The sequence below is a fragment of the Typopeltis vanoorti genome, chromosome 8, assembly GCF_054136105.1.
Source record: "Typopeltis vanoorti isolate ZY-2024b chromosome 8, IOZ_Tvanoo_1.0, whole genome shotgun sequence".
Classification (NCBI taxonomy): domain Eukaryota; kingdom Metazoa; phylum Arthropoda; class Arachnida; order Uropygi; family Thelyphonidae; genus Typopeltis; species Typopeltis vanoorti.
In genome coordinates, this window is record NC_143556.1 from 147,062,859 (window position 1) to 147,089,229 (window position 26,371).

At 35.8% G+C, this 26,371-nt stretch overlaps 1 protein-coding gene across 1 annotated transcript in view; it reads left to right on the forward strand.

The window, feature by feature from the left end:
- LOC150104414 (2-oxoglutarate dehydrogenase complex component E1-like) overlaps positions 1-26,371 on the forward strand; it is a 596,096-nt gene that overhangs the window by 222,484 nt on the left and 347,241 nt on the right. The gene's annotated exons all lie outside the window — the stretch shown is intronic.

A 26,371-nucleotide genomic window follows, 5' to 3' on the forward strand; every position in this document is an offset into this window, starting at 1 on the left:
TTTGTGTAGAAAAAAATTGAATATCACAGAGAACAGTGTATAAAACACTTTTAAAACAAACCAGAGTTTGACCAGCTTTCAGAGGTGAACTGTAGACTCACTACACAAATATTATTTGAGAAAATATGAAAGAATTTGAAAACAAGAACCAAACCAATCAGAGAAAAGAAGAAAACATATAGAAAGTTCCTGAGAAGTAAGTTATCTTGTGCTATTAGAGAATATAGGGAAAAATTTAAGAAAGCAAACCACTCTTTAGCTAAACAAAAGTTCATGGGAAGATTTTGGTAAGAACATTTGCTGTTGGCTAATACCTGTTATTCCCTTATTGGGAGTAGTCAAGGCTATTTTAGTCCTATCTAATTGTTCAAGACTGAGTTGGCAGTTCAGTTTCCACCAGTAGCCAGTCAGAGACATTTAGCACAAGACTGTAATTTTAAGTGGCATCCGGTGAAGAGATGGTAAACATGGGATGCTTGCACCATGAGATGGTGTAAACTTTCCCTGTGCCAGAGGTAGACTAACTAGGGAACTGATTGAAGAAAGACAAAGAAAAAGTTTCTCTAGTTATTGTCCAGAATTGAACTTGGGTCTTTCTTCAGGTGGGTTACTGTGGTGAAGCAAATGTTACTTCTTCCACTGAGCCATACAGGACTAAGAACTGATAAGAACATAGAGAATAGATATCAGGAAGGTAGCAAAATATTCTGGGAGATTTCAAAAAAGTTTAGAAATGGAGGAAAGGGTACTGGAAAAGGAATTAAAGATAATAATGGATAGAATGAAAACTGAAGATAAATTTCATTGTGTAGAACAGTGTTTCTCAACCTTTTTTTGGATCATGCCCCACCTCAAAGATTTTGATGCCCTCCCCCCCCTCTCTAGCATAATAGTCAGCCATGTTATGAAAAAGTATAATATAAATATATACATGTACATTTTCTAATTGCCCCCTTGTGGGGCATATGCCCCACGTTGAGAAACACTGGTGTAGAATGTTAGAGCAGTTACTTTACTTACAATTAAGAAATAACACCCAATGTTTTGCCCTCTATATAAAGGTCATCTTCAGGAAAACATACATATCAACAAGACACAAGCTACACTAAACAAGAGTACACTAAATCTAATTGCTTTGTTAATCATTTACACTAGCTCGACCTCTGGTGTGAAAAATAAATAATATATATATTTTAAAAAAAACCATTAAACCATAAAAAAACAAACAAACATTGCATATGTTATTGTTTGATAGTGATGTTTTCTCCCTGGTGCAGGACACCAGAGTGTACAGAGGATTTGAAATTTGAAGTGATCACTATTTAGTCTTGAGCAGGATAAAATTGAATTTCATATTGAAAAGAATAACATGTAAGAAAGTTTTAAAGCGAATAAAAAGTTGAGCAGCTCTCAGATGTGAACTGTAGACTAAAATACACAAAGATTATTGAAGGAAAAATGAAAGAGTTTGAGAACAGGAACCAAACCTTGGAGATTAAGTGGCAAGCCTTGAAGAAAACCCTGATTGATTCAGCCAGAGAGGCATGTGGTGAGGTTGTCTGCAAGGATAGAAAAATTAGGACTCCATGATGGACACAAGAAGTAAAAGATGTAGTGAAGGAAAAGAAGAAAGCATATCAAAAGTTCCTGGCAAATAAGTCAGCTTGTGCTCTTAGAGAATACAGAGACAAATGTAAGAAAGCTAAACACTGTGTAAAACTAGCTAAACAAAAGTCATGCGAAGACTTGTAAGAATATCAAAAATAAAATGAATATCAGGAGGGTGACAAAACATTCTGGAGGCTGTTGAAAAGCTTAGAAATGGAGGAAAGAGTAGTTTAAAAGGAATCAAAGATGATAATGGTGACATGAAAACTGAAGATAAGGAGATCCTAGATGTCTGAAGTATTTTTGACATTTTGTTGATGACCTTTGACAAAACAAGTAGTGTCAGAACCATACTAGAACATTTTCAGGATGAATGCAAAGAAGAGTATATATCAATGCTTGAAGTTAAAGTTATCAAAAATTTGAAATGTGGAAAGGCAGCTGGAGTAGATGATATTCGACCAGAAATGATTAAGTATGGAAATATAAAATTTTTGCAGTTGCTTCCCTGAATAATTCAGAGCACCTGGTCAGAATGTCGAATTCCAGATGATTAGGATAGAGCTCTAACAGTACCTATCTATAAAAAAATGGACTAAAGCTGAATGTGAAACAGAGGAATTTCTCTAATAAGTGTTCTAGGTAAGATTTATGCAAGCATTTTGAAAAGAGATTGAGAAAGATTGTGGAAGAGAAACTTGAAGAACAAGCTGTGCTCAGGCCAAATAGAGGTTGTCAAGATCAGATTTCTGTTTATGACAGATAGTTGAGAAATCATGGGAATGTGACGAGGATCTCTACTTACGGTTTTGTAGTTCTGGAAAAGATATATAACAAGGTGCCCCAGAGATAAGCTTTTCAAAACACAATTACATGGGGTAAATGAAACAAACAAACAAACAAAAAAAAAAAAAAACAGAGCAATGCATAGTCTATATTTAAGTTGTAAGAATACAGGAAAATGGTTTGATGTAAAATGAGGGGTAAGACAAGGATGCACATTGTCTCCACTTTTGTCATCATCTATATGGATCATATTATCAAAGAAAGTGGCATCAGGCCTGGTATCAGGGTTAAATTTAGCTCTTTGCTTTATGAAGATGATATTGTATTCCTAAACTTCATCTAGTGCAAGTCTAAGGAATTCTCTGAATTAAGTAACAGCTATAACAAATATGGCATGAAAATCAGCAATAAAAAGACCAAAACTATGAAAATAGACAAATATTAAATACACCAACTGCATTCGGAATGGAGAGCCTATAGAACAAGTAAAATGTTTCAGCTATTTAGGCACAGTTTTTAGTGAAGATGGCAAGTTCAATATGGAAATACAGTACAGAATAAGCAAAGCTGGTATGGCAGATAGCCAACTGAATGAATTTATATGGAATAAGAGAGAAATTAGCCAAACACGAAACTAGCAGTATTCAAGATGGTATTCAAGCCAGTTTTAAGTTATGATTTCTTTATACAGTTCAGTTTGAAATTAGCACTCGAGACCACACTTATGAGGGTTATTAGAAAATTTAAGGGAGTGAATTGATGGCATCAGTGGCAGAATCATATTAAAAATTAAGATATTATAAAGGAACTTGACATTATTAGCATTCAAGAATGTATCAGCAGAGCCAATCTAATGTGGTATGGCCACTTCATTAGATTGTGTGAAGAAAGGTTAGCGAAACAGGTTTTGATGCCAAGTTGGCAGGAAAGAGACTCAAAGGAAGACCAAAATCTGGGTGGATTGATTCGGTCAGAAGTACCTTAGAAGCATGAAATGTTAGATATGACACTATTGGAGTGCTCACAATTAGGAGACTAATTTGGAGGAAAATTGTTGATTGGAGATTAATAATAATGTAAACTTAATCATGTAGTGCTGTCATAGTAGCCTAAACACCCATTTAGGATATATATCAGGAAATTGATGATGATGATAAATTTGGTATGAAAATTAGCAGTCAAAACACAGACAAGAAAAATTGACAGGAACATCAGGGGAAAAAAATTACTTGCATCTTGAATGGAGAATGTAGAGAACAAATAAAACATTCAGTTTAGGCATAATTTTTAGTGTAGATTTCTAATTAAATGTACTAATAGACAACAAAATTAGCAGAGTTGCTGTGTAGAAAGTCAAATGAATAAATTCATATGAAATCAAAAAATAAATTAGTCAAAACACTAAACTAGTGGTGTACAGGACAATGTTCAAACCAAATTTAACATATCTGAGAGCTTGTTAAAAATGAAACAGTTGATTAAAGACCGGACACCATAAATGTGAGAAAAATCAAGTGAGTAAAGAGATGGCATTAACCACCTCACCGGCCTTTATGAATCAAATACACATCCTCACATGCTTCGTATACATCATATATTTCAATGTAATATCAATGGTATTATAATTTTAATATGCACTTCGCATCCATAATAACTTTGACGTCTATAGACGTCTTGGCCGGTAGTGTGGTTAATAGATGTATCATTAAAAATTAGGATATTATAAAACTTGACATTGGTATTCAGCAGTGTACGAGCAGAACTAATTTCAGGTGGTATGATTGCTTAACCAGAATTGGAGAATAGTGGTTTGCAAAACAATTTTTTTTTGCTAGGATGGCAGGAAAAAGACCCAGAAGATAATCACAAGATCTAAGTGGATTGATCCAATAAGAAGTGCCTTAGAAGGCCAAAATATGATCTGATAGCATTTTATTCTCAACAGATAACAGATTCATTTGGCGATAGGAAGTTGGTAATGAGGCAACTTTTTTTCATAACTTGCTATCAAAATATCATATACACCTCCTGAGAGTACATATCAGAAATTAGATGACTTTTTTTTCTTTTTTTTTTTTTTTGCTGAGAATTAAGCTTAAAACCCTCAGTAGTTCAAAGTAGTATATTCAGAACATTTGCGAATGTTAATCAGATACTATTAGTTATGTTCTGTGCTATAATGGTTGATGTAGTCCATGTCAGAAATGTTGCATTTCCAATGATGTGGAGATATAAGGTGATTAATGTGCTTGTTGTTAGATCTACGTTATATCAATGCCTATCGTTTAGAATCGTGCATAACTTTTGAGCGTTGCTTTCATATGAAAATTCATCTTGTTGAATTAAAGTTGTAAATAAAATTATAATGGTGATTTTAATTAAGAGATTAAACTGCAAGCTGTGTCTTTAACAAAGAGTAAAAGAAAAGTGGACGAAGAAGGACGCGTTTTTCAAGATAAATGGGAAATTATGTACTTTTGTGGTGTTGTGCACAATAAAATTGTATGTTTTATTTGTAATAAGGGAATATCAGTTCCAAAAGAATACAATTTATGTCGCCATTACGAAACAAATCATGAAGAAAAATTTTAAATGTTGTAAGGCAAATTGAGGGAAGAAAAGTTACAGTTTCTGAAATCTAGCTTACAACGACAACAAAATTTTTTTACTGAAGCAAATAAATCCAGTGAAGCAACAGTTCATGCACGTTTTGCTCTCGCACACATCGTTGCAAAACAATTAAAACCATTTCCTGATGGCGAATTCCTTAAAGATTGTTTGATTAAGTCTGCTGAACTTCTTTGTCCTGATAAACAACAATTATTTAAAAATATTAGTTTGTCAGCCAACACGGTAGCGGAATGTAATAACGAAATCGCTAGTGATTTACGATGTCAGTTAAAAGAAAAAAGTATAGATTTTGCAGCATTCTCAATAGCAGTTGATGAGAGTACTGACATCACAGATATAGCACAACTTGCCGTTTTCGTACGAGGTATTACTGATGAATTTGAAGTAATTCAGGAATTATTGGAAATAATTCCTATGAAAGGAAAAACTGGTGCACAGGATATTTTTTCTGAAATAAAAACTGTAATAGATAAATATAAATTAAGTTGGGATAAAATTGTTGGATTTGCAAGTGATGTTGCAGCTGCTATGGTTGTTAAAAAAAAAAAATGGAGTAGCGGTAAAATTAAGAAATATAGTGAAAGAAGAAAATTTTATGAATAAATTTTGCACTATACATTGCATTATTCATCAAGAAGCACTTTGTACCAAAAGTTTGCAGATGAATAATGTTATGGAAACAGTAACTAAAACAGTAAACTTTATCCGTGGACAAGCTCCGAATCATCGAGAATTTGTTTGAAGAAATTGAAAGTGAGTGTGGAGAAATGAATAATATTAAAAATATTATTCATTTATAAATAAATAAATAATAAATCTAATTATAAATAATATTTATAATTAGAAATAATATTAAAACGGTTTTATGATTTAATAAATGAAATCAAAATTTTCATGACACAAAAAAATAAAACCATCGATGAGCTACGAAATGATATGTGGATAACAGATTTAGCATTTCTTGTTGATTTAACCGGCCATTTAAATATTCTCAATAAAGAACTGGAAGGAAAGAATAAACTTATCACTGACATATATGCTTGCATTAAAGCTTTTAATGTTAAATTGCAGTTATGGATAACACAACTGGAATCAAAAAATTTCGTACATTTCCTTCATCTTAAATCCTGCCCTGTTATTTCAAATGAAAAATCTCAAGAATATGCATGAAAAATAGCATTATTACGACAGGAATTTGAAGAAAGATTTAAAGATTTTAATGATTTGGTGTCCGATTTTACATTATTTTCATTACCATTAAAAACGAACGTGAATAACGCACCAGAAAATCTAAAATGGAGATGATTAATTTACAATGCGATATAAATCTTATTCAAAGATTTGAATATACAGATTTGATTAACTTTTTTTCGTACTTGTCAAAAGATAAATACCCTCAGTTACGAATTTTTGCAAAAGAATAATCGCTTTGTTTGGGAGTACATTTATATATGAACAGTTTTTTTCGCTGTTGAAAATTAATAAGTCTAAGAAAAGAACCTGATTGACCGATTAGCATCTATAATCCGTGATGGAGATAGTTTCTAATAATTTTTCTCCAAGGCTACAAAATTTATCAGAATCAAAACGCCATCAAGTGTCAAGTTGCAGTAAGAAATAAAGAACTTTATAATTATTTACATACAAACCTCTGTATTTTTTCTGTATGTGTCAAAGAAAAATTTAATAAATAAAAGAAACAAGGATGGGCTGGCAATTTGGGATTTAGCCAACTAAATTGTATTCCTATTGGTTAAAACAAAATATAAAATGATGGTACAACATGACAAAATTTCATGCATGCTGGGGCGTCGCCCGGTTAAACAAGGCGCCCGTTGTTTTCGCCAGGGAACCAGAGTGAACAGCGAAAAGTCAGCTACTGGAACAAATCTGAAAAAACACCCCAACTCAACATCACCATAGTTAAAGATCGGTACTATCAACATAAGAAGCCTGAATGGCAAAGAAATGGAGCTAGCGGAGGAATTCAATAAGTACCAGATCGACATAATGGGGGTGACCGAAACAAAAAAGACAAAAACTGGTGAGATCTTTCTGAGCAATAAATACAAAATGTTATATTCAGGCAATGACAATCAAGGAAAAGAAGGAGTAGTCATAGTATTCAACACAAAATATGAGGCTCATCTTCTTGAATGGCATGCAGTGTCAAGTAGAGCAATTTGGGCAAATATCAGAATGGGGAACTGGACAACGAGACTTATTTGTGCCTATGGTCCCACAGAAATTTCTACTAAGATAGAAGTGGGGGAATTTTTTGAGGCTCTAGAGAAAGCTACTGACACAATGAAAAAGGAAAAGTTGGTCCTTGTTGGGGATCTAAATAGCAGAGTAGGAAGAGATTGTCAGACATACAAAAATGTTTTGGGAAAATTTGGAGAAAAGAGCAAAGCTAATAATAATGGCAAATACCTGTTGGATTTCTGCTCAGGACATGGACTGGTTGTCACTAACACCATGTTCCAACATAAAAATGTGCACAAATTCACATGGAGAGAAGAGGCAAGGAATAAGAAAAGTCTCATTGACTATGTTATTGTTGATAGTGATGTGTTCTCCCTGGTGCAGGACACCAGAATGTACAGAGGATTTGAAATTGGAAGTGATCACTATTTAGTCTTGAGCAGGATAAAATTGAATTTCATATTGAAAAGAATGACATGTAAGAAAGTTTTAAAGCGAATAAAAGTTGAGCAGCTCTCAGATGTGAACTGTAGACTAAAATACACAAAGATTATTGAAGGAAAAATGAAAGAGTTTGAGAACAGGAACCAAACCTTGGAGATTAAGTGGCAAGCCTTGAAGAAAACCCTAATTGATTCAGCTAGAGAGGCATGTGGTGAAGTTGTCTGCAAGGATAGAAAAATTAGAACTCCATGGTGGACACAGGAAGTTAAAGAGGCAGTGAAGGAAAAGAAGAAAGCATATCAAAAGTTCCTGGCAAATAAGTCAACTTGTGTTCTTAAAGAATACAGAGACAAATGTAAGAAAGCTAAACAGTGTGTAAAACTAGCTAAATCATGGGAGGACTTTGGCAAGAACATAGAAAATAAATATCAAGAAGGTGGCAAAATATTCTGGAGGTTGTTGAAGAAGCTTAGGAATGGAGGAAGGAGTGCTGTAAAAGGAGTTAGAGATGATAAAGGTGAAATAAAAACAGGAGAAAAAGATATCCTTGAAGTATGGAGGGGAAAAAAAAATTCACTATATTAATCTATCTTCTATAACAAATTGCTCCTGTGTTCCATGTAAAAGTCACCTATAACATTGAATTGTTGTATGGTGTGTGTGTATGTGGAGGGGAATTAATATCTGACACTCTGACACATTTGTTTTTGTCACTTTCTCATCTCGCTTTATATTGGGTATCATAATTTTGTAACTTTTACTGTAATAAACAAACAGGATATTCTGCGGAGATCAAGATTAACTCATACTTAATCAGCATAATAAATTTGGGTCTGAGCATGAAAGGAATGCTAGCTATGGGATTCATTATAACAAGACTCTTGCATAAAAGCTATATTACATTTTTACATTGGTTCAAGGAACATTTTAAAGTGTTACTTCATTGTCCCAGTCTTATTGACAATCAATGTTAAGGACTTAGTCTGTCTAAACTTTGAGAAATTGTGATAGCTGTATATCATACCACAAAAATATAAAAGGAATCCTAATAGTATATATTGTCCTAGCATGTAGGATTAGCCTTGGCATGCATAAGAAACTGCAAGAAAAGTATGTCTGTAGTGCATGGGGAAATAGTCAAAAAAAGAAAAGTAGTATTTGATTGTGCACTCCCAGGGTCAGGAGAATAAATCAGGTGGGTGTTTAATGGATGAATAACATTATTAAACAACCTGGAAAAAAAAAATGAAGGGTGTATAAGGAGAAAGGTGAAACACTGTTATGGGCTCAGGCAAAACATTAATTCATGGTATAAATATAATTTTTCTGCTGCGTAAATGTGACGTATGCTACATTTATGCAGAAAGATACATGTATTTGATTTGTACTATATAGAATTGAGATGCTATTGATTTCACAACATCTTATATGCGAGATTTATATATTAAAAATTAGATTTTCATTTAATGTTATATTCTATCATGCCACGTAACTTGACACCTATATTACCCCTCTTAATGAAGTTATAGGATAATTAATCTTCTATACTGCATGTTATCAGATATGTTTGTTCTCTGGAAATTTTCCTTTGGTTGAAAATACTAATTTTCCAGAAGGGGGAACTCCTCTCACCTCTGTACAAGACTGGCAAATTCACCTTTAAAGTCCTTATGAAGATTCCTTGCATCTTATAGATTCAGTATCAGATCTTTTTAAACAAAGAATATTGTTTATAATCAGAAGGGCCACCCTAGGAATAAAGGCCATATCACTCAATATTCCTGGCTAATGCAAGAGGCATTGCGAGACCAGGTTAGCAGCCTGTCTCAAGATGTAAATTATTATTATTATTATGTGACACCTCCAGGGAGTCCAAAGACTCATCGAGGGAGAGTGTGCCAACAGCATCGAACGATTGAACTCCGTCCAACTACTAACCGCGCTCAAACTTGCTTAAGCCATTAGTAGCAGAATTTTGTCCTGTCCAATGAAACAATGAAGACCGCAGTCATACTGACCGTTCAGTGGATAGTGTAAAGAATAAGCAGAATATTTCAGGTCTTTTGGCACACTTTTTTTTAATGACGATAGTATATTAAATATGGAAATAGATAATCATCAATTTCCTGACTATTAAATTATTTCAGGAAATTGCAACATATACTGAATATTAATTAAAAGAAAACTTTAATCAGTACTTCCTATATTTCAGCAATGTTACACTGCCATCTTCATGGGAACATAAAACTATAATTGCACACATGTACTAACAACGAGAAAATGAGGCTGAAGAGAGTAACTAACATTGTTCCTAGAGTCCTAAAGGTGCCCCCTAGCAGCTTAAATTGGGTTGTCTTGACTGTTGGGCTGGTGTTCTCATGATACAAGCTTCCCAAATTTGTTGAGGTTTGAAAATTTTTTAGAGCTGAGGCTGATTCCATGAACAATCTTTCGTATTTTTATTTGCTGCGGTGTAAAGTGGCTTTCTTCCATAATATTCTTTGGTGGGTATCCAGAGCATGGTCCGCAAGCCCAAAATGGCTACATTGGTGAAACTGGTTGTAGTCTTTGTGTTTGGATATCCTGATATTAGCTGTCCTGCCTGTTTGGCCATAGTAGGACAGTTTACACCTGCAAGGGACATGGTATACTCAAGGTTGGTCTAGGGGAAGTGGATGGTCTTTGGTGGAGCGGATAAGGGATGCCAATTTCTTATATGGTTTATAACAGGTTGTCAGGTCATATTTCTTTAGGATTTTGGTTAACTTTTCAGAGGTGCCCCAGATGTAAGGAATGGTGATAGATTTAGTGTAATCTTTGTTATGAAGGAAGGGGGGGGGGATTGTGGTTAACTGGTTTTAATATTTTCTGAATTTTTTGGGGATTGTAGCCATTGGCCAATCCCCAAACATTATGGATGTGGTTTTGTTCAGTGGTTAGGGCATTGTCACCTGAAGATTAATTTTGCTCTATTATATAGGGTTTTTATAACCCCATATTGTTGTGAGGTGAGGGATTGCTGGTAAATGTATCTACTGTGAATGGGTTGGTTTTCTGTAAACAGAGAAAGCCAAGGATCCATCAGGCTGGCATGTAATTGGTGTCTAGGAAAGAAGACTTGTTTTTTTCTTTTTCCAAGGCAAACTGGATTCTGGGATTTGGTTGTTTAAGTGTGTTAAGAAGATGTGGAGTGTACTGAACCATATGACCAAATATCGAACACATCATCCACATAGCGTAGCCAAACAGTGGGTTTTTGTGGGACTGAGTTTAAGGCTTTTTCTTCAAAAGTCTCCATAAAGAAGTTGGCTAGGGGTGGGGAGAATGGTGCACCCATGGTTGTTCCCTCTATCTGTTTGCAGAATTTTCCTTGCCAAATGAAATAGCCTGAGTTCATTGTGAACTGAAATAGGGTTGAGATATTGGGAGGAAATTTGGCTTGGATGAGCTCTAAGGTATCTTTGAGTGGGACATTCGTGAATAGGCAGGAGACATCGAAACTGACCTTATGTCAGTGTGTTGGAATGAGAGATTTTCTCTACTGGCATTGAAGTGGGCTAAATGTTTAGCTAATTTGTGTGTGTGTGTGCGCGGGGGAGAACGAATGCCATCCACAATGGGACGTAATGGCACATTTTGTTTATGGATTTTTGGTAGTCCATATATTGGGGTGGGGGTGGGGTTAGAGTTAAAAGGCTTTAGTTCGTTAGTAACTTCCTCAGGCCAAGAAGTAACTTTCTTAAGGAGCCTTTGGAGTATTCTGATTTGGGAGCTGGTGGGATCATATTTAATAGGGAAGTAGGTAGACTAATCTAACAATCAAGAAGTAAGCTTACCTGTATAGTCTGTTTGGTTGAGAACCACAGTGGCATTTCCCTTATCTGCTTTGGTGATTACTATTTCTCTGTTGTTCTTCAGTTTTTGTAGAGCTTTATATTCTTCTTGGATAGGTTGGTTTTTGGTGGTTTTGCTTTGGTCAGAACATTGGCTACATCCAGTCTGATATGGTTGGGAAGGTTGCAGATTCCACATTCTATCTGTATCATTATTTCTTCAGAACTAAGGCAAAATTGTGGCCACATGCAAGTGCAGTGAGTGCTTCAGGCTTCAAGGTACCGTAAGACAGGTTAGTTACCATGTTGAGTGATAGTTGGGGGTTAATCATCTTTGATTCCAAATCAATCTATTACTTTTGAGCATATCTAACATTTCGTGCTTCTAAAGCACTTCTCACCATATCAGTTTAGCCCACTAGGGGGCACCTTTAGGACTCTAGGATATCTATCTTCAGCCTCATTTGCTTGTTGTTAGTGCCTGCATGCACTTATCATAGATTTATGTTCCCATGAAGATGGCATTGCCGAAATATAGGAAGTATTGATTAAAGTTTTCTTTTAATTAATATTTAGTATATGCTGTAATTTCCTGAAATAATTTAATAGTCGTGTGTTACCAGTGTATAAGCTTATCAACAAGAAGCATCAATTTCCTGGTATGTACCTCCAAGGGATGTATAGGTTACTATGACAGCAATACATGATTAAGTTTACATTATTATTAATCTCCTATCAACAATTTTCCTCTAATCAATCTATTACTTGTGAGCACATCGAACACATCAGCCACATAGCGTAGCCAAACAGTGGTTTTTTGTGGGGCTGAGTATAAGGCTTTTTCTTCAAAAGTCCTCAACGTTGTCATATTGTCATATCTAACGTTTCGTGCTTCTAAAGCACTTCTCACCATATCATTCTACCAAGACCTTGGTCTTTTTCTGGGTTTCTTTCTTGCCATCTTGACATCGAACATCTGTTTTGCTAACCTTTTTTCACCCATTCTAATTTAGCGGCTATCCCACCTTAAATTATCTGATACATTCTTGAATGTTAATAATGTCAAGTTCCTTTCTTAATATTTTGATTCTGCCATTGATGCCATCCTTATCTTCAGTTTTCATGTCACCTTTATCATCTTCGATTCCTTTTACAGTACTTTCACCATTTCTAAGCTTCTTGAAATACCCCTCAGAACATTTTGCCACCTTCTTGATATTTATTTTCTGTATTTTTACCCAAGTCTTCCTGTGACTTTTGTTTAGCTACTTTTACACACAGTTTAGCTCCTTACATTTTTCTCATTATTCTATTAGGGTATGTGCCGACTTATTTATTAGGAACTTTTGGCATGCTTTCTTTTTTTTCCAGTACTACTACTTTAACTTCTTGTGTCCACCATGGTATTCTTATTTTTCTATCCTTGCAGACAACTTCACTGCATACCTCCCTAGCTGAATCAACCACATTCTCCACTGAGACTCCAAGGTTTGGTTCTTGTTTTCAATTTGTTTCATTTTTTCTTCAATAATGTTTGTATAGTTGAGTCTACAATTTACTTTTAAAAGCTGCTCAACTTTAATTCTTTTTAAAACTTTCTTGCATACTGTTGTTTTCAATGTGATATCCATTTTTATCCTGTTTAGTACTAAGTGTTGGTCACCTACAATTTCAAATCCTCTGTACACTCTTTTATCCTCAGCAGACATAAAGATATCACTATGAAAATGATGTGGTCATTAAGACTTTTCTTATTTCTTGTGTCTTCTCTCCATGTGAGCTTGTGTACATCTTTATATCGAAACATGGTGTTAGCAATGACTAATCCTTGTCCTGAGCATAAGTCCAGTAAATATTTACCGTTATTATTAGCTTTTCCCTTTTCTTCAAATTTTCCCAAAATGTCCCTATATATCTCGTGGAATTCATTTCCTACTCTGCTGTTCAGATCTCCAACAATGACCACTTTTTCCATTTTCTTTTTCAGCTGCCTGTTCTATTGTTTCAAAAAACTCCTCCACTTCTTCCTTATAAGAACCTTCTATGGGACCATAGGCACAAGTTTAATTCTCTATGCCCCATTTTGAAGTTTGCCCACATAACTACTTGAAACTGCTTTCCTATCAAAAAGTTTATCTTCATGTTTGGTGTTGAATGCTATTGCTACTCCTTCCTTTCCTTGATCCTTCTTCTTCTTCTTTGTATATGATCTCTTATGCTTTTAAGCATCGAGATTTTGCCAAAGAGATTTCCATGCCATCCTATCCAAGGTTTGTTGTTTTGCTTCTTTCCAGTTAATTCCCTCTTTTGCAATTTTTCTTTAATTTCCTTTTGCCAACCTTTCTTGGGTCTGCCCATGTTTCTTTTTCCTATTTTTTGGCTTTCGCATACAGTTTTTGCTATTCTTCCTTCTTCCATTCAATTAAGATGTCAAATTGCCTGAAAATAACATCATGTGCTTATTATTTAGCAATATATCACCTGTTTTTGTCTTCTTTGTCTCAGTAATAATGCCAATTATGTCCACTTGGTAATTTTCCAGTTCTTCTATAAGCTTGATTTCCTTTCCATTAATACTTATATTGATGGTTCCTAGCTCCAGTTTTTCTGATATTGGGTTTTTTCTTCTTCTAGATGTTGAGTTGGAGCTTGTTTCAGTAGCTGACTTTTCATTGTTTGCCCTGTTCCCTGATGAAAACAGTGGGGCCCTTGTTTAATTGGGTAATGCCCCAGCTGGCATGAAATCTCATCATGTTATACCATCATATGCGTTTGTGGTTTAAGCCAATAGAGTACAGTTTGGTCTGCTAAGTCCCAAATTGCCATTTCATCCTCGGTCATTCAGTACCCAGTAGATACCTACTAACAAGGTGAACCACGTGAAAATGAGGATTGGACATTAGGTCAGAAGTCCCTGTTAGTTCTCCACATTCCTAAAAAGCTATGTGGAGGTCTTCTCCCAGTTATTTGGCTTTGACCCTTAAGCAACTCCAGAAATAGATAATATAATAAACAGAGCTCATATGGTGGGGATATATTCAATGAATTATATGGAATAAGAGAAAAAAATAGTGAAAACACTAAACTGTCAACATATAAGGCAAGTTGATCAAATATTAGAGATGACAAATATCCGAGTTCTGAGGAAAATTATGAGGAAGTGGTATACAGATAGCAATGCTAATGATGCTAAGTTCCTCTTTAGGAACTCATCACAATTTGCATCCAAGAACATGTTTAAAATGTTATGATCGTTTTAAATAGTGGGAGTGAAATGGTTAGCAAACCAGGTGTATGGTGCCAGGATGGCAAGAAATAATTTTGTCCACCTGGGTTGCTAAATACTGGATTTACTTATTCTATTACCTGTTTACATAATGCAATTCTTTGCTAAAAATTGTATCAAAATATCTGAAGTGTATTCATTAGATTCTTCACTCCATTCAGAAGGGTAACTTAAGATCTCTCTCTCTACACACACAGTTCTATCATGGGGGTATTCTTTTACTCTCTTATATAGTATAAATTTATCATCAGAAATAGAAAAAAGGACCTTTGTTCATGAACCATATGTGTTATTCTTTTTTTCTATTTTTTCTTCTACTGAATCTTTTTTTGAAGACTTTCATGCCTCACAATTTGGTCCATTTATGCTATTTTCTTTTCTATATGTTCTTTATTAGACCCATTTCAGTCCATCTTCAGTGCTCTTTTGTATGTCCAAAAGCTGATCCTGTTAATATTTTCCTTCTTTATTGTTAATGTTTCTATTCCACATAAAAGAGTAGACCATTTAATCATTCTTAGTCTGGCATTTTTACTTACCTATCTATAATTTAATTTTACACTTTGGATTTTAACTTTGGGATATGTTTTTCTCTCTACTTACTCTAACATTTTGGAATTTAATGTTTTATGTTTTTTTATTTTATGTATATTCTATTGATTTTTGCAGGTCATTAATATTTGAAAAAATTAATGAAACAAATATACACAAAAAATACTTTACATTAAATCCTCTCTCTCTCTCTCTCTCTCTCTCTCTCTCTCTCTCTCTCTCTCTCTCTCTCTCTCCATGCATCTGTGCACTCAATACCAGTATCATTTGCATAACAAGCAAGGATAACATTATTTATATTTCTTTCTGCTATTTATACTTCCATTTCTTCAATGCTTTTATAAAATTTCTTCACTAGAGATTGAACAGAAGAACAGATAGCACACTTTCTTGTCTAACATCTTTCTATATTTGGAAAGTTACTGCCAGTGCTTTGTTAATTTATGTTAGCAGTATGATATCCCATATATACTGGAACCAGTATTATGTCATTCCTGTTTGCTTTCTTCTTTATTTAATGTTTATATTAATTTTTTTTATTACTAATACTATCAAATGCTTTGTAATCTATAAAACAAAGATAAATATCCTTCTGTATTTCAAAGTTTCCTTATAGTATCATTTTGATATTGATGGTTGCTCTATTTCTTATCAATCCACTTTGGATGGCCTTTGTTTCATTTGTTCTTGCTTTAATTTTTTCTAGTGTTAATCATAACAATAGTTTTATGTGGCTTATTGTAATCTTTACATTCAACTGTCCCTGCTTTTGGAATGTTTATGAAGATCAGATTCCTGAGTTCAAGAACATATCTGCTTTCATTAATGAAACTGCTCAGCCACATTATGGCTGAGCAGTGTTCTTATCTATTACATTTTCTTCTTTGCCTTCTAGCATATCATTATTAAGGTCATCTTCACCTAATGTCTTTCCTGTCTTGAGTTGCTTTTGTTCATAGTTTTTACTATTTCTTCTGTTGCTATTGGAAGACCTTTTTCAAGATTGTCAGACTGTATATTATCTTTTTATTAATCTCTTCAGTTTCATATAACATCTCTCCATTATTGCTCTTGATATTTGTTCCTACCATTTTTTATACCAAAGTTTTATAGCAGCTATTCACTTAACTCCTAAAGGCTTGTAGTGGATTTATTTAGGAGTATATTATCCACATAAAGAGCTAGATTTCATATATCAGATTTTAGTAGCAGATTTAATACCATGATCCTTAATGTGATTTATATAGACAACTGATTATAGTGGAGATAGCATGCATCTTTTTACACTTGATTTTACATCAAACTAGATTCTTAATTATTAGCTGCTGACTGGCAATATCCAATATAGGCTGTATATTGCCCTGTGTCTGATCCAGTTTGTACTATTTTCTACCATTCCCTTCTGTCAGGCTTCTCAACTTTTCACATCACTCTCATCTTGGCTGGACACTTTTGTTTATGGTATCTTTTCTGCTAAACATCATGATTTGGTATACCAAAGACCAACCACTTCCCCTAGACCTACCTGGTGTATACCAGGTCCCTTGCAGCTGCAAATTGTCCTACTTTGGCCAAACAGGCAGGACAGCAAATATCAGGATTTCAGAACACAAAGACTACATCCGGTTTCACCAGTACAGCCGCTCTGGGCTGGCAGACCATGCCTTAGATACCCGCCATAGAATTCATTGGAAGAAAACTAAAATAATACACCGCAGCAAGTTTAAGTACGAAAGATTATTCAAGGAATCATCAGCAGCTCTAAAAAACGTTCCAAACCTCAACAAATTTGGGTGCATGAAACTACCCCAAATTTGGGAGACTTTCATTATGAGGACTTCAGCCCAACGGCCAAGACAACCAAATTAGCTTGCCAGAGGGCACCATTAGGACTTTAGGAACAATATTAGTTTCTTGCTTTCTTTCTCATTTGCTTTTGTTAGTGCCTGCGTGCACATACCATATCTTTACATTCCTGAAGATGGCAATGTGACGTTGCTGAAATATAGAAGTTATTCATTAAAGTTGCCTTTAATTAATATACTTTATATGCATTGTTAATTCCGTAAACTAATTACCAGCAATGCGGTATTCATTTTCATCCTGCTCAAAATGATGAATTTCTGTTAAGATTATCTGTGTATGCTCCTCTATCCTGAACTGGTATAAAAAATTAACTGCCAACTTTAACATAATCAGTGCTTTCTTTTGTTGGAATATGATGGTTAATAATGACTAGTTCATATCCTGAATAGAAATCCATTACCTTAGTTTCGTTTGTTTTCCAAAAAAATTCTGTATGTTTGGTATTCTTTTCCTACTTACTTTCTTTTTAGCTCTCCAACAAGAATCTACATTTCCATTTTCTTTGTCAGCTGCTGACATAATGGCATGAAAAATTCCTCTATTACTACTTTACTACAACCTTTTGCAGTACCATTAGTACAAATACTTCTCATTGTTCAGTTTCCAATTCTGAAAATGGCCCATATTATTCTTGAAAGTATATATATATATATGCCTTCCAAGAAGTTTGTTGTTATGTTTAATATTGAATGCTATGGTTACTTATTCCTTTCCACGATCACTGTTGCCCAAATAAATCAGATATATGCATCTCAATAACATTTTATGCAGACAGCAATTACAGTTTCTGGAATTACTGTCCTAACTTTAATCTCTTTTCCTTTAATGCTTGTAATGTAATGATGCTTATCTTCAATTATGCTTAATTGGTTGCATTTGGAAAACTTAACATGATATAAATTTTTGAATGTGACTGTAGGAACTACAGAAGTTTGTAATAGGAGATAGTTTGCTATTGTGAATTTCAGCATAACATTATAATGGAACTTTTTTTTCTGTAGTTTGTTGTAGCAAGCGAGTTTGTTTTCACTGTTTACTTTAGGGAAAGTCAAAAGTATATAGTACTATCATAGTATCCTGTATGCCTTTGAGAGTACATATCAGGAAACTATTAGAAAAGCTATTGATAATAGTATTATTAAAATGAGAGAATGTGAGTAACCCATTTTTCTTTTAATATTCTTTAAGCTATTTTGTTAGTAATTTTATTTTTATACAGATTGTGTCCTGAATGTGTCACTAGAATTCAAAGAACAAATAGGGTGGGCTGAAATGGATGTGCAACTTTATTAAGCAAGAAATCCAGAAGAAGAAGATTATGAGAAAGGAATATTATGAGAATTAAAAGACATAGGCCAGAAAAATTGCAAGTATTGTATGGAAAGTTAAGTTGAAGTATGAAAAGAAATTGCACAGGCTAAAGGCAACTCAGAAAGACTTATCATTATGTTGCAAGTAAAAGAAAGAATGAAAGTGGAACAATAACTTTTGAATTCAGATATTCCCTTGTTATCAGAAGCGGATGCAATAGTTCAAACAATGGGCACCCACTTCATTAACATCTATCAACCTGGTGTATGTAACAAGGTGTACAGTGATACCACCACAATCATTCATTGAATGAAGAGATAGAGGTGCATGAGGAGGAGGTTTTAGAGTTGTTGCATAATCTGAATAAGAATTTGCAGTAGGGACAGATAGGATATCAGCACATTTACTAAAGGAATGTTCAAATTAACTGGCTAGCCCTTGGGCCCTTGACATGCTTAATTAATTTGAGTCTTAGCTCAGGAATGAAAAGAATGTATGATAATCCCATTGCACAAGAGGGATGCAAAGATTGATGTATCTGTCAACCCATCAGTATTCATGGAGTGATGAGGATTTTGGAAAAGTTGATAAGAACTTGCTTGCAGAAATCAGTTGACACACAAGCTATACTTTGCAAGAAACAGCATGAATGTTTACTAAAGGGAGGTAATGTCTGAACAATTTACTCTTATTTTATAATAATGTGATGACTGAATTTAGATAAAGGGAATGGATATACCATGATACTGTGGAATTTGCTGAGGTATTTGATAGGATACCATATGAAAGGCTATTGCATAAACTGCAGAATATGGAATATAAGCTATTGGCTTGAAAAACCAATGTGCCTCAGACATCAATCCATGGACTGTTGTTGTTGAATCTATATATTAAAGATGTTGAGAAAGGCCTTACAGGTGATTCAGTTGTTTGCTGATGATGCAAAGATATGCAGAACAATCAGAGATGCTACTCATACAACATTTATATGGTGATTTCAATAGGCCAGAAGTGCGGTAAATGATAATGGCTGTAAATTCAGTGTTAGTAAGTGTAAAGTTATGCACTTTGGCCTGATGAGATATCCAGTGGCATATTATACTAGAAATTACAGTGGAACCTCGGTTATCGAATATAATTCATTCCTAGAGGCTGTTCGGAAACCGATTTGTTTGAAAACTGAAACCATTTTCTCATAAGAATTAATGTAAAATGGATTAATCCATTCCCGAACCCCAGATGATTGCTTATTTAAACCTTTATAATACTTCATTCATTAAATCATACAAAACAATGAAAATGCATAAAATCTTACTCAAAAAGAATAAACACAATAAATAGATAAAATATAGACAAAAATTGATTGAGTCTTTATTTTTGAGTATTGTACAGATAGTTGATTTCGCCATACTGAACTGCATAGCAAGATCCGAGACACAAACGCCATTTTCGTGTTTGGATGTGATTTCTTTTTTCACCTTTATTGTTGTTCCAACAACTTTTCTTTTTGCTTTGCTGCTATTACTATCCTTCTTTGGCCTCCCCATGGTGGCTTATTTAATAATAAGTTATAAAAAAAAACAACAAAACACAAAGAAAATCAAGAAAAGGCACTGCAAATTCAAGCAGGTGTCTACACTGAGCGGAGGCTGTGCCTTAACTGACTTAACTGACGCTCACCCACTGTACATCTCATCCCACGGAGCACATTGTTGCTGGTTTGCATTTTCAGGAACCGAGATTCTGTTTGGAAACTGGTGCATTTTTTATTCGGAAAATATGTTCGGGAACCGATTTGCTTGAGATCAGAGTCGTTCATCAACCGAGCTTCCACTGTATATTGTTTAAAGAAGTGTAAGCAATCAAAGTTTGTGCGTGAAGTACCTTCATGACTAGACTTCTTGTGCATAGAGGCTAATGACTTTATTATGAGATGACTTTCACAGGCCATTGAAACACCACTGCCCTGTTTCATGTAGTAACTACTGCTATTTTCATCTCTAGAGTAGGGTCTCCGAGTTGTGTCTGCATACCTTTACGTATGGTGCAGGTAATGGCTTTGTTGAGTATATTCCAAGAATGAAGTGGTAGAAGATTCAGAGGCCAGTGACCAAGATGGTGAGTGGTCTGTATAATGTTCCCTATGAAATGACACAAATGTGAACAGAGTGCGAGATTTGGTATGACCTTACAGAAGATTAAATGTGCGATTAATGGCTGTTGCAAATGAATCGAGAAACAGAGTAATTTTAAAATTACTCTGTTTGAAACTGGGTATGCGAGAGATTTCTGTGAAGTTTGTGCCTTGGATCTTGATGGATGAACAGAAGCAGGGGTATCTTCAAGTTGCGACAGAATCCTTTTAGGTGTATATAATATAATGCTATGAATTATGGAAAGTGACACTTCAGACAGGTTTTGACCTTTATTGAGGTCTTATCAGTGGAACCCAGACCCAGAAGAGATACCAAGGTTAAAGCAATGTAGGAGTCATGTTTTCCCATGTACGAGTAACACCTTATTTTTATTAAAATACTCTGGATTTAGAGCTAGTTTAGGTTTCCACTGAAGAGATCTCAATAAAGGTCAAAACCTGTCTGCAGCATTATGCACAAATTAAAAGATATGTGCTTTGTATTATGGGATACTAAGACAATGTGAGGTCATTAGCCTCTATATACAGCGAGCCTAGCAGTGGAGATACTTCACACACACACACACAAACCTCGATTGCTTACACTTAGATAAAGGATTTAACAATAAAACTTCTTGGCAAGTTTAATCCAATTATATTGTGGGATTATGCTTGGAGAAACTAAGCCTAGCCACCGAGGAGGGCAAGTTAGCCCATCTCAGTGCCGGTCCCAAGCCCGGATAAATGGGGAGGGTTGGCGTCAGGAAGGGCATCCGGTCATTAAAAACATGCCAAAACAAGAGATGAAATGTCGAATCACAGAGATAGGATAACGGCTAGGACGTCTCCCATAAGCGACGTGCAGTTCTGTCTCCCAAGGACTGTGAGAAGTGGGCTTGGATTACCGAACCAAGCATGGGTTCGGCTAAAGAAGCAAGTCCAACAGAAAGAGAGAATGTGTAAAGTAAGAATCGGGTCGCTGAATGTGGGTATAATGAATAAGAAGAGTAGGGAGATAGTAGACATGATGAGAAGAAGGAAGCTGGAGATCTTGCATGCAGGAGACAAGGTGGAAGGGCAATAAAGCAAAGGAGCTGGTGGAAGGATATAAACTGTTTTACAGTGGGGTGAATGAGAATGGAAGAAACGGAGTTGGAATCATCATCGACAAGGAGCTGAAAGGTGGAGTCTGTGAGGTGTGCTGGAAGAACAATCGGATTATGAGTGTTAAACTTGAGATTGGAGGAAACGTGGCTGTGATAGTGTGTTGATATGCTCCACAAGTAGTTTGTGATGAGGAGGAGAAAGAGGCATTCTGTAGAGAACTAGACCAGGTATAGTTTGCTCACCGTTTGTAGATCTCTCTTTGGCATTTTGCCAAGAATAGTCGATTCATGCTGAAGGAGAGAAGGAAATCAAGGATGTATGAATTGGTCACCAACATGTGAAATCACATGCTTTCTTGTCTGTCGCAGTACTAGCTTGATTTTTGTTGTCGCTTTTTTGCATTATTTTTTTATTATTAATTTTTATGATGGATCCAGTACAGTCAATAAGTTCTGTTGTTAAACGTTTCAGTAGCGCCTGCAAAAGAATATTGAATAATGTGCTGACATTCTGTGAAAAAAGAATCGTCTCCTTGTTCCCCTTTCTCAAGTCATAAAACGTGCAAGTGCAATTGCGGGCGTATTGGGGTCAAATGTTAAAAGAATTTGTAGGGAATCAAAAGGTGAAGGTAAGCCAAAATTTAAATCTCCTAAAAAAATTGCCAGAGTAAAGAAAACCATCGAAACCGTAGCTTTGAATGATTTTGATGTAGACGTTATAAGAAGAACCGTGGTTGAGAAAAGAGTGCCAACTGTTCCAAAATTGATTCCTGTGCTTAAAGAAAAAATTAATTTTCCTTGGAAAAGAGAAACTTCAAGGAAAATATTTCATGAAATCGGATTTTGTTTTAAAAGTCCCAGAATAAAAGGACACTTATCATAGAGCGAAGTGACATTGTTTTATCTAGAATGCAGTATTTGAGAGCAATAAGACGTTTCAGGGAGGAGAAAAGACCGATTGCATATCTAGATGAAACTTGGATTGATAGTAATTTAACTTATGGAAAATGTTGGCAGTCTAAAGAAGAATGTGGAGTGTTACAAACCGGAAATGCCTTGCGGCACATAATAATTTTGTGTGCAGGTGGAGAAATGGGTTTTTTACAGAATTCAAACTTACTATACAAAGCCAATTACCATAGGCAAATGAATTCTACGATCTTCGAAAAGTGGGCAGAAGAAATGATTCCAAACCTTCCTAAAAATGCTGTTGTTATAATTGATAACGCTTCATATCACTATTCTATTAAACAAAGTTCCAAATTTGGTCTAATAAGAAACAAGTTCTTATGGATTGGCTCTCTGCAAATAACATTTCTCATTCCCCAGATATGCAAAAAATTTAATTGATTGATTTGGTCAAAAGAAGCTTGCCCACAACTAAACTATTTAAATTCGACACGATGCTCAAAGAGCATGGATTTCTAGCTTTGAGGCTACCACCATTGCGATATTAATGCTATTGAGCATGTTTGGGCAGAAGTGAAAAGTTTCATTCGCCATCGCAACGTAACTGGAGATATTGACATGTCGAAACTTTTTAAGCTTTCAGAACAGGCGATTGAAAGTATTACAGTTCAAAACTGGGGAAAATATTGCTTTCATGTCACCTCATTGGAAAATATGTATTGGGACAGAGACGGAATTATCGAAGAATTATGTGAACCTTTGGTGATCAGTTTAAGTGAAAGTGATGGCGATTCGGACACCAATTCAGATGACTATGAAGATTAAAAGGATTTGTTAATGGTATTTTTATCCAACCTTTTTTTGCATGGATTTGTTAAAAGAGTCACAACAAGTCATAAATAATTAATTGGTTTAGGACATTCAAGTGTCTCAGTTCTCTCAACTGTAAGTTTAGAATATCTAAGTTCATTTGAAAAAATTTCTGTTTTTCCTTATAATTATTTTTATTTTATAGAAAACTTTCGTAAAAATAAACTTAATTAAATTTTTGTTTCATGCAATACCTTTTTTAATTTTGTTAATACTCTACGTACATTTTCCCAACTGTTATACAAGCAAAATAGTTACACTTTAAAAACTACAATGTTCGTAAAAGAAAAGCTAAATTTTCCGACCTGTAATAATAAACAAACACATCCCAGAAGACAGATTGATTACCCTATTATCGGAATGGATTCTCCTTTTTCTGACATGCGCAGAAGTGTCGAGGGACCTCTAATCGATGGGCAAATGATCACTCTCTCTCACCATCAGGGATTCCCATTACTATAGTAATGGGAATCCCTGATGGTGAGAGAGTGATCGTTGGAGTAGACCTGAATGGGCATGTAGAAAGGCGACGAAGTGGTGAAGAAAGGGTGCACGGAGGTTGGAGTAGTTGTGAAAGAAATGAAGAAGATAAAAGAATCGTAGAGCGTGCTGTGGCCTTCGCCCTGGCTATAGCTAACATGTAGTTTAAGAAGATAGTTGGACACCTGATAATTTATAAGAGCAGGGATAGGATGAGTCAGATTGACCATATTATGTGCAGAAGGAAACATCTGAAGGAGGTGAAAAACTGTAAAGTGATTAATGGAGAAAGTGTAATGGCACAGCACAGGTTGGTTGTGGTAGACTGATATATAAAAGGGGAAAAGAAGAATTGACAGAAGTGGTGGAAATTGAAAGAGGAAGGTCCAAGGAATGAGTTTAAAGAAAAGGTATTGGAAGGAATGAAGTTACCAGAGGATGTGGAAGAATGGTGGGAAGTAAATAGTCGGAATATTAGAAAAATTGGAAAAGAGGTGCTCGGTATAACATCAGGAAAGGGGCCGCCCGAGCATAAGGAGGCATGGTGGTGGAATGAGGAGGTGCAGTTGGAGATCAGGGAAAAGAAAGAGGCAAAGAAAAAATGGGATATGACTGGAACCAGAGCCGACAAGGAGGCATATAGATTAGCGAAGAAAAGTGCAAAGAGAGCTGTGGCAAGGGCGAAGGCAAGGGCAGTTGAAGAGGTTTATGAAGTACTGGAGAAAAACGGTGGTGAAGCTAAGTTGTTGAGAATAGCGAAAGCTAAAGATAAGGCCTCGAAAGACATAACATCAGTTAAGCAGATAAAGGATGCCACAAGAGTAGTACTACAAGAGGAGGACAAAACCAGAGGAAGATGGGAAGAATATTTTCTTAATCTTTTTAAGCTTTCAGAACAGGCGATTGAAAGTATTACAGTTCAAAACTGGGGAAAATATTGCTTTCATGTCACCTCATTGGTGACATGAAAGCAATATTTTCAAATGAGGAGAATCCAAGAGAGAGAGGTGTGAGGATGGAGAGGCAAACGAAGGATCGGTGCAGGACATAAGCAGAGAGGAAGTGTATTGGGCACTGAGAAAAATGAAGAATGGAAAGGCTGTGGGGCAGACCAGATACCTGGAGAAATGTGGAGAAGCTTGGGAAGCAAGAGCGTAGACACGTTATGGGATCTGATGAGGAAAATAGCCCAACAGGAAAAGATACCAGAGGAATGGAGGAAAAGCATTCTCGTCCCAATCTACAAGGGAAAAGGAGATGTTTAAGATTGTGGCAACTATAGAGGGATCAAGCTGATGTCACACATGTTGAAGATGTGGGAAAGAGTAATTGAAGGAAGGATATGGCAGGAAACAAAAATCGGTGAGGAGCAGTTTGGATTTATGCCAGGAAGAGGGACAACAGATGCAATATTTGTGCTAAGGCGATTGATGGAGAAATATAGGGAGATGCAGGCGGAGCTACATATGGTGTTTATAGACCTGGAAAAGGCGTGCGACAGAGTGGCCAGACAGGAGGTATGGAGATGAGGAAGAAGGGGTGTCGGAAAAGTACATGAGGTTGGTGAAGGAGATGTATGAGGGAGGGAGGGAAAACTCAGGTCGGGTCTAGTGTTGGCATGACAGAGGGGTTCCCCATTGTCATAGGGCTTCATCAGGGATCAACTCTGAGCCCCTACCTCTTTGATCTGGTCATGGATGTACTAGTGGAGGACGTCAAGAAGAAGGCACCAGGGAGCATGATGTTTGCCGATGATATTGTTCTCTGCGAATATCCCAAGAGAAGCTTGAAAAGACCCTGGAAGAGTGGAGAAAGGTATTGGAGGAGAGAGAGGTATGAAAATTAACCAGGTAAAGACCGAATATATGTCAACGGGGAGTGATGAGGATATGATCATACGACCCCAGGGTGAAAGGTTAACTTCAGGGAAGAAATTCAAGTACCTTGGGTTGGTCGTTGAGAGGAATGGTGACCTGGATGAGGAAATTCAGCACCGAATAACATGCAGCTGGATGAACTGGAGGAAGATGAGTGGGGTCCTGTGCGACAAGAGAGTGAGTTGTAAGATAAAAGGAAAGCTGTATAAGATGGTGGTGAGGCTAGCGATACTCCATGGTGCAGAGATGTGGCCTATAACAAAGGCACAGGAGAGGATGATGGAGGTGGCGGAGATGCGGATGTTGAGATGGATGAGTGGTGTGACAAAGAAGCACAGGATAAGGAATGACTACATCAGAGGGACGATCAAGGTGGGACCGATCGGTAAGAAGGTACAAGAAAGCAGGCTGAGGTGGTTCGGTCATGTAGAGAGGAGGAGTGAGGAGTATGTTAGTAAACGAGTGGAGCATAT